The 13,205-nt window shown below is 35.2% G+C and overlaps 1 protein-coding gene across 5 annotated transcripts in view; it reads right to left on the bottom strand.

Annotated features, from left to right (window-relative positions):
• Positions 1 to 7,387, bottom strand: part of LOC5569452 — a 202,386-nt gene extending 194,999 nt beyond the window's left edge. For all 5 annotated transcript variants that reach the window (XM_021855151.1, XM_021855142.1, XM_021855160.1 and 2 more), the window contains exon 1: positions 7,001 to 7,387. The gene's annotated coding sequence lies outside the window, so the exon portion shown is untranslated. The remainder of the gene's footprint in view (positions 1 to 7,000) is intronic.
• Positions 7,388 to 13,205: the final 5,818 nt, after the last annotated feature.

A 13,205-nucleotide genomic window follows, 5' to 3' on the forward strand; every position in this document is an offset into this window, starting at 1 on the left:
ATCTAACCAAATACCCAAGTATTTGTAGGATAAAGATTGATTAATTTTTTTCCCTGATAGCTGTAGTTCAAATTTTGCTGGATGATGTTTTTTAGAAAAATCAACCATTTCAGTCTTTTCTGGTGAAAATTCGATTCCTAAATCAGTTGCCCATGAAGACAAACTATCTAATGTAGCTTGAAGCGGAGCTTGCATATCTTCTCTATCTTTACCTATTACAGAAATAACACAATCATCAGCTAATTGTCTGAGAGTACATCCTTCAGCCAAGCAATTATCAATCTCACTCACATATATGTTATACAGAAGTGGACTCAGGCAAGAGCCCTGAGGCAAACCCATATAACTTACTCGGTATTCTGAGATTGAGCCACTAGAAAAATACATGTGCTTTTCCCTTAATAAATTATTCCCAAAATTATTGAGTTTTGGAGAAAGTCCTTTCGTATGCAATTTTTGAGTAAGAATGCCAAGGGAAACTGAATCAAAGGCCCCTTTTATATCTAGAAAGACAGAGGTCATTTGTTGTTTACTACCAAACGCTATATCAATTTCAGTTGTCAACAAACCAAGACAATCGGTAGTCCCTTTTCCTTTACGAAAACCAAATTGTGTTTCTGAAATCAACTTATTTGATTCAGCCCAATTGTCTAAACGTTTCAGAATCATTTTTTCCATTAATTTTCGTATACATGACAACATAGAAATGGGACGATAAGAGTTGTGATCAGAAGGTGGCTTACCCGGCTTTTGTACCGCAATTACCCTGACTTTTCTCCAATCATTTGGAATAACATTATGGTCTAGGAACCAATTAAATAAATTCAATAATCTTTTTTTAGCTACATCTGGAAGATGTTTTAATAGATCAAATTTTATACCATCTTTCCCTGGAGAATTGTTCCTTCCTGATAGAAGAGCTAATGAAAACTCAATCATTGTGAACATTGGTACACTATCCTCAGAAGTATCAAAACAAATTTGGTTTTCTGAAACAATATCCGGGCAAATTTTTTTAGCAAACTTTTTGATCCATTCATGTGAATACTCTTTATCCTCATTAACTGAAGATTTATTTCTCATATTTTTAGCAGCTTTCCAAAGAGCAGTCATAGAGGTCTCATGTGATAATTCTCCGACAAACTTTCTCCAATATGATTTTTTCTTTGCTCTCACAAAATTTTTAAACTTACGTTCAAGTGAAATATATTTCTCATAAGATTGTCTCGAACGCACTTTTCGATAAACTCTTGGATAAACTTTAAAAGCAGCAGATTTTTCTTTTACAACAGTATTGCATTCTTTATCCCACCATGGATTTGGCTTGCGATTTACTATTTTTTTATTTGGAATCGGTTTATTTTGAGCTTTAATAGCACTATCTATAATCAAATTCACAATAAAATCATATTCATCCTCTAAATATAAATCTGCCAGATTCTCAAGAGCCTCTGAAATTATCGAACTATATTTTTTCCAGTCAATGTTTTTAGTTAAATCATATTCAATGTTCACATATTCCCTCATTCTTTGATTATCATTATGAATTGAAATAACGATTGGTAGATGATCACTTCCATGCGGATTGTCAATTACTATCCATGAACAATCATAAACCATTGAAGATGAACAGAATGATAAATCTAAAACAGCATCCTTTTTTGTGGACCTGCAATTCTTGTTACATTTCCTGTATTCAGAATACATAAATTGTAACAATCTAACATGTCATGGATTGGCATCGCTCTTTTCTCATCGTGGTCAGAACCCCATGCAGTACTATGACAATCAAAATCACCAACGATTACCCAAGGCGCAGGAATGGTATCAAGTATTGTTTCAAGATCATTGTAGCTAAAATTTACTTTTGGAGGTATATAAAAGGAAACTAGAGAAAATTCCTTACCTTTCATATTCACATGACATGCTATACCTTCTATTTTGGATTTATTAGAAACACCAATTCTGTAAAAGGAATGACATTTCTTAATACCAATTAAAACCCCTCCGTAGCCATCGCTTCGGTCCTGTCTAATAATATTGAAATCAATCAAATCAACCGTCAATTCAGAATCAACCATGTTTCACATAACGCAAAAATATCACAGTTAGTTTCTGATATTAATAAATTCAATGAGTTGATATTAGCCATAACACTCCTACAATTCCATTGTAATACTGAAACGTGATCAGTCAATTGATTTGCGTATCTAGCCATCGAAATCAATTAAAGATAAAATGGGCCACTGAATAGTCATCTGTTTACCAAAGTTAGCTATCATCGGTATATATCCAAACAATAAATCTTGAATAGGTTTTGGTGCTTTTAAAATATCCAAAACCCACTGAATAATAGTTGAAAGTTTCAAAAAACCAGTGAACATAGTATTTTCTTTCTGTGATTGAAATTTTGGTTCAGTTGAGGATGTATCACGATGAGCATTACCAGAAAGTAATGGGAAGCTTTTATTGATGGTTTAAAGCGAAGTGACGTTTTTCATCGTTCCGCGATTTTCGGCTCCGTGATACGGCTGGTACAGCTTGTGTTCTGCATTTTCTTAAAGTGTTTAAAGTGTTTCTTGCTGAAAAATGAAAATTGCATGCTTGTGCAGCTCGTGAAAACCTTGACATGATGAGAAGTTGAGAAGCATGTTGAGCATACAGCACAAAGGCAAAATGTAGCTTATGGATTAAGGAACAGATGCGGGTTTAGTTTTATAATAACAGATAATGAAAAATAAAGAAGATACAGTATAACTAACAATGCAGGCTGAACGAGAAGCAAGAAAACTGGGTGAGAACGTTCCTTTTAATTCTTTGTGGGTTATTATATTGTACTTCCATCGTATATCTAAATAATGGGGTGGGATGAATTGTAAAAATCAAATTTTTATTCCATTCCAGAGAGCGAGTAAAGGCGCTTAAGCCTTGGCTTTAGAGTCAGGACATACGGAAGAAAAACCTGTGTCCCATCCCAGGAAAAGGAGACCGGACAACAATGAAGTGTGCACCAAAATTCTTAGCAACGCCACTTCCAACGATTTTACTTATCCCTTCAAATGAAACGGTTGGTACGGTTGTCCCCGTTTCATCCTTTGTAAAATTGAAAAAAATGCGTCTATCATGTTATTCATACGTGAATAATCTGATAGCCGTGAGTTTTTCAATTATCTTCAAACCCAAAGTCTGTACAGTGGGCCTGGCCATTTTAATGTTTGTATCATATCTTTGATGTGCTGCAAATATTAATGCTGACAAGAAAATATCTGAAGAAATTTCGATATTTCCAGGATGCTTTTCAATATTGGCTGTGTAAGCACTTAGATTAGATTAGATTAGATTAGATTAGATATTGATGGTTTAAGGCGAAGTCTTCAATTGAAATTTACTTCATTCACTGATTTGTGTCAGATTATCAGATTATAAGAACTTTTTTTACTGAGTTTTGTCAATTTCCAAGAATATTTGTGCGTTTAAAAATGTGACCCGCGATACAAAATTGTTTCTGTGATTTGGCCCGCGTTTCAAAAAGGTTGGGCGGGCCTGATCTAGCTTATCACAGGATTGCAATCATAGTAGTTATGAATTGCATCCCGATCAGGAACGAATAAAAGCTCCCCCTAATCAAAGCGACTTTTTACGGCGACAGCGACAAACAATCGCCGCGATTCCGTTGATGTTTCGCTGCAAGCAAAGTTTGATGTGCATGTCTAAGCCACAGCGTCGCGATTTCGCATCAATTTTCGTCATGTCAGAGATGGTTTATATGAGAGTGCATGCAGCGACACACCGACGAAATCGCAACGATTTTTTGTCGATGTCGCCGAAAATAATCGCGTTAATTTAGGGGATCCTGATCTCGCACCTATCTGCAAACAACATTTTAGTATTATACTTAGGTATTGTACACACCTTAATTTGGTATTATTATAGTATTGAAAATATTGTTTAAAATTATCTCCCATACAGATTTCCACACCTTATTCAGATGGTAAGAGTTTGAAAATATTGGTGATCTAACGCAAAGCTAAATTGCGTAGATGGCGCTCTTCTAGAATAAGGGTTAGTGCATCCTAATCAAAAATTTTAGTGATAACTTTGGAAGAAAAATCACCACAAGCATTTATCTGACAAGCATTTTGCAATTTAAGGCAAAGAAAGCCGTAAATATTCATTCCAATTTGAAAAAAAATCGTGACCTAACCTCACTTTTGACCACCAACTGGATATGGAACACCTTAGTTTGGTGTTCTGCAGCAATTTTCTTCTCCCTACGTGGACATGCTTTTGATACCAAAACAAGTATGAGAACAGACTGAAGCTATAGGCATGACAATGATGCCGAAACTGTTGAAATGAATAATACGTGCAATGAGGCAGGGTTCGATTTGTCAATAAAGAGACAAATTTGCATGAAATTTTCACGGTTTTTCAAACATCACTTGAATTTCAACATCTATTTTAAGTGATTTATCGAATCTCAAGTTCATCATAGTGATTGTTTTGACAAACTTGAATAATTGACATATTTCAAAAAATAAAGGAAAAGCTTCATGATGTCTTTAACAAGGATGTAGATTTAGACGAGATGAACAAATTTGCTTATAACAGTTTTTGTGTAGGGCTTCAATATTTTTGGATTAACCGTTAACAATTTTTCCTCAAAAATTTTACTTTAGTCTTTAGCTTGAAAAAATAACCTCAAAATATTTATATGTTGAAATTCAAGCAATGGCTAACATGTAATGAAAATTTCAATTAAATCGGTAAATAAATAACTGAGAACTACCCTGCCCAGTTGACCATTTTGTGTGGAAGATTAAAAAACAACCGAAAGATATATTCTAAATATCAGTTCAATATAAGAAACATTTGAAAATAAAACTCCATAATACTTGAATATAGACATAAAACATGTCAAACATTTGATTTGAGCCATTTTAAAGAGAGTTTGAGGTTTTGGCCGATATTTGTTTTTGATCGAACTCAGATTTAATGGAGATTTTCTTCTGATAATAATGGTCTGGAGCGCACCGTGAGTGATGAATAAAATGAACTTTTTTTAAATAAATTCTCGCATAACTTGTGATCTCACCCTAAAAGCCATTGGTAACCGAGTGTGTAGCTTGTAGTTACCGAGCAAACGAATGGATTTACACGTTACTCAACAATGCTACTATGCAGAGAAGATCCTTATATATCTCCCAGTGGTAATAGTTTTCATCCAGGTCCGTTAATTGGCTTAGGAGCAAGGAGCTACACACTCGATTACCAATGGCTTTTAGGGCGAGATCTCAAGTTATGCTCATCAACAAAGTTCATAATACATTCGATGGTCAAAATTTAATTTTTGGTGGTTTAGAAAAGTATTGTATTTTGACATATGAAAGAAACGAAGAATTTTGTATGGAGGCTGCAAGCATATTGAAAAAAAATCAATCTAAATTTAATAGCGCAATTTCTAAAAGTTATTTCTACAATGAAAGATAAAGTCATATTTTGCATACTTGGAGAATTAGATCACAAAAAAAGTTTGATAAATCATACTTTAAATTTCACGTAAACATCAATGAAAACAGTGTTTCATACAACTTTGGCGACCTGTAGCTAAACATTGTGACGTGCTGGGACATTTCTGATAACGGCATTGCATACAGCAACCCCAAATCTTCTATAGATATCTAATTTGATCCTTGAGACACGCAAAAATGTAATTTATGTTACGCTTTGAAAGTGAGAGATTTTCTCAATTTTCTAGGGATTCAATCGCTGTTTACATTACTAGATATTCTAATCAATACACGTTGTTCATTAATCATGTCACAGTTTTGGGTTATTAATTGCATAAACTTTATGTTTTCCAGGACTAGACAACTTGTAACTATTGACTTTTTTTCTATGATAACCAAAAAAATTTCCCTCAAACTCATGTTACACGATAATAATAAATTATGTTATGTGTTTCAATATGAATCGAGCTACCATGACCCCACAGTTATGGATCAAATAGTTTGGAGTCCAACCTATAAAATTCAATAAAACTACATGGAAAACGTGAAATTGCAATTTAAAAGCACGAATTGAACGTTTCAAATTGGAACTTCGGTTAGTAAACTGTTTTGAGTGTAATATTTACATAGGATTTACATAGGATTTACATAGGAAAACCATATTATGGATCAATTTTCATATTATGGATCAAATTGTGACATATTACGGATCAGTGCGCAAAATCAAGAGATTTTCAACTCAATGCATCTGTATTGCATGATTTGGCGAAAGTTAACAATGTGTCATATATTACTGCAAAAAATAGCAGTGTTAGAGCTGGAAACAAGGGTAAAATGCCCTTTTTTGTGATACTGCGTTGTAGTAACGTTGTGACCATATCCCCCCCCCCCTTTGTCACAATTTTTGTATGGGTCCTCCGAAAATTTTGTAAGGCTTGTCACGCTTGGCTCGACAACCTAGGTGACAAACTAAGGTGAATTTTAGCACATTGACGTATGGCTAGTTCTTCACCAGGAAAAAGTTAAACACTACGCCTTACCGAACCACAGTGCACGGTGAATGTGTGTGGGTAGCAATGTTCCATGTATATGTAAACCAACATTACGCCTATATTTATGTAGCTTTCAAAGATTGAACACCACTGAAACTGTGCTGGCGATCGATATTTTATGTATGAAAATTTTGACATTTTCTAGGGCACCATATTTTTTTTTTTTGTTTTCCATACCGACTTTTTGCCAATTAATTTCAAGCCTTCGCGATAGGATACATCATAAAACGAAACTTATTTTCTCTCTGGCTCTGATTGGGCTGTGATTAGACATATTTCATCGCAATAGACGGTCCAACTTTTCGTCCTTCATTATACGGAAAAGGGGGCGATGTCTTCTTCGAACTGAACCACCCACTTGAAATTCTTTCCCGTCTCCGTGGAAAAACCCTGTCCTATTTTAACACATTTTCTTCAAATTTGGATGTATTTATTCACCTTTCTCCGAATGTATTCGATCTTGATCAATCTTCAGTAAACACCGACACGACCCTCTATAATCTTAATCTTAGATGAATCGAAACCTTCCAGGAAACTTTGTAACCCATCTCACAGTAACTGTTATTCGAGTGCTTTGAATTTCAGTTTATACCGGTAAACTATCCAAAAGATGACGATTCCATTTCAAGTTTCTTAAAAGACCCCAACAAATACGTTTTTCCTATGTTTCACCAGCCCACCACAGAAATAAATCACATCCAACAGTCCGTGTCACAGACAAATACGACGGAACGACCGAAGATCGGGACGACGGTTGCGGATTATGACGATAACGGCAACGACAACGGCAAACTGAAGACTGTTTGCTCCTTGTCTGGCTGAAGCAGTTTAACCCACTGAAGGACTCACATCGCTAATGGTGTTGGTGTTAGTGGGAATACTGCTCTCAGGATAAAATCGGAAAATGCTTATCCGCTTGGGGAGCAGAGAGAAAATGTTTTCCCTTTAATACTTTGTTATGATTTTACTTTAAGGTGGTGTGAAACGTTGGCCCTCTCTCTGATAGGAACACACGCAAATCCGAATGTCCTTTGCGAGAGAAAAAAATACGTGTGGATGTGAAACCAATATAGCTTACAGTAAACCAATTGAGTATTTTGAGGAATCATTCGAATATGGAAACCCAACGTGATTCTGTTATCAGTTGCCAAATTAGACAGTCTAACAGCTATTATTCCGCTACAGAGGAAATCACACTGCAGTGCACAGTGGTTCGATCTCGAACAAATGTGTTCCAAAACCTCAAACTCTCTTTAAAATAGCTAAAATCATATATATGACGTATTTTATGCCATATTCAGGTATTCTTCTTCTTCTTTCTGGCGTTACGTCCCAACTGGGACAAAGCCTGCTTCTCAGATTAGTGTACTTATGAGCACTTCCACAGTTATTAACAGAGAGCTTTCTTGCCGATTGACCATTTTTGCATGTGTATATCGTGTGGCAGATACGAAGATACTCTATGCCCTGGGAATCGAGAAAATTTCCTTTACGAAAAGATCCTCGACCAGCGGGATTCGAACCCACGACCCTCAGCATGGTCATGCTGAATAGCTGCGCGTTTACCGCTACGGCTATCTGGACCCCTATTCAGGTATTATGAACTTTAATTTTCAAATGTTTCTAGTTTTGGACTGATAATTAGAAAAATAATTAGAAATACAGGTTTGGACAATACATTTGCATATTTTGCAATATTTCATACAAAATGTCAACTTGGGCAGGCTTGTTCTCAGTTATTTACTGACGGATTTAAATTGAATTTTCACAGCATGTCAGGCATAGCTTGGATTTTAACATAAATTTTTGAATATTTTTTCCATGCCCAACTCCAATAGTAAAAACAACTTGACTGAAGTGATATTTTTGATAAAAAAAATTATAAACGATTCACTCAAAAATATGTGAGCTATACACAAAAACCATTATATGCAAATTAGTTAATCTCGTCCAAATTTGCAACTTTATGTTTTTAATATGCCAATTATCCAAATTTGTAAAAAAAAATCACTATGAACTCGTGTTTTGAAAAATCACTCGAAAATATATGTTGAAATTCATGCGATGTCTGAAAAACTGTGAAAGTTTCATGCAGAATATATCCATAAATATCTCAGATCGAACCCTGCCTCAATGCAAGTATCATCCATTTCATCAGTTTCAGCATGATTATCAAGTCTATAGCTTTAGTCTGTTTTCATACTTACTTTGGCAATAAAAACTAATCCACGTAGGGAATGATTGTTTTAATTTGTTTAATTTGAAGGAAATGAAGGAAATAGTTCCGTTCGACCATGTAAATCAGGCGAGCTAATTTGTGTTACTCAATTTGGTGGATTCATTCAGTAACAGTTCAAATTTTCAAAGCACTTCAATACCATAATAATGCCAAATGAAGGTGTGGACAATATTTGAATAATTAAGGTATAATGCCAAAACATTGTATGTGCAGGGTCGCAGAGAGCCGTAGCAGTAAATGCGCAGCTATTAAGCAAGACCAAGCTGAGAATCCTGGGTTCGAGGTTCACAGGTCGAGATTTTTTTCGTAAGTAAATTTTCCCGACTTCCCAGGGCACAAAGTATCATCGTACCTGGCACACGATATACACATGCAAAAATGATCAATCGGCAAAGAAAGTTCTCAGTTAATAACTGCGGAAGTGCTCATAAGAAATATAAGCTGAGAAGCAGGCTTTGTCCTAGTTGGAACGTAACGCCAGAAAGAAGATGAAGAAATATGCAGGTGCGAGTTATTCGTTCCTTCTAGGGATACCATTCATGGCTACTACGATTGCAACGCACGTACTAACGTATCACAGGATTGTTATTATTCAACTAGAATTGCACTCCGTAAACATTCAAACGCGCTAAGAGTAGTCTATCGCAAGTTTTCGCAAAATAATTTGTACCCTACTTGAAAGCTCTTATTTTAAGCTTTCGAATGAACTTATTCTCATCGCGGGCATTCGCGGGCTACTAATGTCTTAGGGTACTTTTATAGGAAATAATATGTTTTTTGAAGATTTTTTTGTCTTAATTTACTTTGCATAAATTCAATGACAAATTTTATTCAATTCAGGTGTACTTTATGTATATACAAACAACTTCTCTGAAGATACCATGGCGGTTTGAGCTCTCTTTAAATTCATAAATAGCTGGTGAATTATGGACCGCAATTATTGATTTTCTCGAAAAGTCATGTCCACGGTCCACTCAAAGGGTTGTATAAAATTCAAAATTCAATGAATCTGCCTAAATCTTTGGATTTGAACCATCAATATGACAAGGAATTCGAGAAAAACATTAGCGTTCGGAGAAAAAAACTTTGATTTTTGAGGTTTTGGCCGCCTTCGAAGTGCTGTGTTGGAATGCTCTCTGAGGCATTATAACCATAACTATGAAATAACATAAAATTACTAGATAAATAAATAAATTATAAGATAATCAAATGTTTAATGTCTTTCAATGATAATATGAACGCTCATACATTTAATGCATGAATATCCATATAAATCTTGGTTGGTAGGGGAACTAGGTGTAAAATGTGCTATCGGGGTAGAACGCACCACCCTCGATTTGAACGTACGACGTGTTTTGGAACGTTTTTTTTTACCCGAGATACAGTGCCTTACCGATTTTGATAACAAGGTGTGATTTTTATGTTGCCAATATGAGGATGTTGTCAAATTCGGGAATTTGGAATACGTATGTTTTTTATCATTCAAAAAAATATGAGATAATGCATGGCAACTTCTGCGAATGTTGGAAAAATGTCTGGAAGCCTCCTTCAGTTTAGCTGAGACTAAATGTACCATCTGAAAAGCACACTTGTTGTACACAGTGCAAGCGTGGTATTCCTTTCAGTGCTGTGGCCGCAGTGCAGCTTAAAAACAAGACAATATTGAAAATAGCAGATTTCGAATACAGGTTTGGCTGATGATCCTTTTGAATAAGCTTATTTTTTGGGATTTCCTGAACATGGAGTACAATTTTGGTTACCACACGTCTTATTTTAAAATAGTGAACAAGGTTCTTAGTTCAGAAAAGTGGCAGTTCTTACAAATTATTATGCTAAAATCAAGAATATCACAATTGTCAGAAATGAACAGAGAAAGAGAGGATGAGAGATATCCATCAAATATTGGCGTGAGGCCGATTATAAAACCACACTCCTGTTTTGGATCATGGCACTTTTTCAATGTTTTTTTAAGACTGGCACCGACATGCACCCAAGAATAGAGGTAATGACGAGATGCATTCAAGCATTATATTAGTTGCTGGGATTCGGGAAATATGTTTCTGAAATGCCATAAGATTTTTTTACGAATTTTTAATGAAACTGCTGTCAAATTTTCTTTAGCACATAGGAATATCCTTAAGGATTCCACCATTTATGCTTCGAATAAAAATATAATCAATACAAGTAGAGATACATTTTTTTATTTTAAGTCTTAGGGATTTTCTGTTACATCAGTAAGAATGCAAACGTATAGCTGAAAAGAATGTAGCTTAAATGTTGCGGAATCAGTTGAAAAAAATAGTAATCATTCCTTCTTTCTTCTTTTTGCGAAATTCAACTTTTATTTTCGATTGCAGTAAATTTTTTGATGAAATTTTTAATTGTGGAGGTGTGTGCAAATGTCTATAGTAGGCATCAAAATATTTTTTTATACCACTCTCCGGCTGTTGCAAGGATGTAGTCAGAAGAACTCATGACCGCTGTAAAAGCGTCAATCTTGTCTAATTTGCTAAAGATAATTTCCAAATGTCTGTATTGGATAAATGCAACAGGAACAATATTCTAAACAAGTATCTAAAAGAAATCATTCATGAATTATTCAGTAAAATTTTCAAGAGATCAAGAGATAATTTGAAAACATTTTCAGGCTCTTCAAACCACCACACACAACCCGATTTATATGTTAAAAAAGATACAAGCAGAATAACAACAAAACATTTGTGATTAACACAGTATAGTTAATCATTTCAACATTTCGTTCTTATTGTCAATTACACCCAATTTTTTTTATCGCATGGATTTTTTTTACTTGGCCGTGCAAAAAAAAAATCCATGCATTTCCATACATACAACCTTATTTTTGCAAGAATCGTTGAGAAATGGTGTTTTTTTTTTACACGGTTTGTGAAATTTTGAACTGAAAACTTTTTTTTGGCTCGCATCCCCCGTGCAAAAACAGAATCGGGTGTACTATCTTATTCCACCAATAATGATGCCTATTTAATTATGTAGCAAAAATTTGTACAGATTACCTACTTTATAAGACTTTTCCTTTACGTTATAACTTTAAAACACACTAATGTTTTTTACACGATTTTTTTTTTTGCACGGTTTTATTTTACACGGCTTTTGGAATTAACACTGTTTTTTTTCTTATTTACATGGATTCCTGAACTAACACGGCTTTTTTCATTATTTACACGGATTTCAGAATTAACACGGCTTATTTTACACAGGATCCACAACCAACACGTTTTTGTACACGAATTTCGGAATCCGTGTAAAAATAAACCGTGGTGGTTCTGGAATCCGTGTAAAAAGAACCGTGTCAATACTGCAATCCGTGTAAATAAGAAAAAAAACCGTGTTAATTCCGAATTCCGTGCAAAAAATATACCGTGTAAATTCCGAAAGACGTATAAAAAAAAATCGTGCAAAAAAACTGTGTAATTTTTTTAATGTATGCGAGTTCTACTCATAAGCACGTTTAAAATTTCTTTTCTTAACTAGCAATGTTCACCACCTTTTTTTTTATCTTTATTAACAAGATTTTTAGCCCTGGGCTAGTTCATCTCGGGACCAACGGCTTTACTTCCCTTCCGAAGGAAGTCGTCACTAGATTTTTAGTGACTATTTCGGGGATGGGATTCGATCCCAGGTCCTCGGCGTGAGAGGCGTGTGTTCTAACCACTACACCAGGTTCGTCCCCTTCATTCATTTTGACTTATTTCACTTTATTCAAATGTTATGTTTCAGTATTTAGTAATCAATTGAAAATATTTGTCAATGTGTTGCCAAAATTGGGAAGAAAATGTTGCAAAATATGGGTGTGGCTAAAATCGGGGGTAGAAAAAAGCGGGTGTTGCCAAAATCAGGAAGGCACTGTAATAGAAAATGTTTAAATATGTAAAAATGCTTCTCCACATACCTTTTTTAGTGTTTTGCTGGCAAAAATCGTTAAAACCTTAAAAAAAACTTAAAAAAAACGTTTTTTGCTATTTTCGTTGCAACTTTTGTAGCGGCCTCAAGGCGGCTAGGAGTCTGCTACTTGATACCGGACTGGTTTCTTGAACAAGTGGTTTACGCGCCACCTCCTAGGTAGGAGGACCACCAGTCATGTTCTATGTTGCTCGGCTAGATACTGACCGAAGAGTCAGCTCCCAAATGCTCAACAATACGCGGGAACAAGTAAGCAGACTCGTTATCCAAATTCGCCCCGAAGGAATCTCCTATTTCGATAACTGAAGCCACACGAACATAACCAAAAGATTCCACCAAACAACCGAACTCCCAAAACTCGACATAATCCTATTTATTATCACTGGCAGAGATATCGCACCCACTTAAGCCCATTCCGCTTTAGAAGACGGATTTTTCAACGGACAACGGAACTAACCAGCACTA

This window comes from Aedes aegypti, chromosome 1 (genome assembly GCF_002204515.2).
Source record: "Aedes aegypti strain LVP_AGWG chromosome 1, AaegL5.0 Primary Assembly, whole genome shotgun sequence".
In the NCBI taxonomy this organism is placed as follows: Eukaryota; Metazoa; Arthropoda; class Insecta; order Diptera; family Culicidae; genus Aedes; species Aedes aegypti.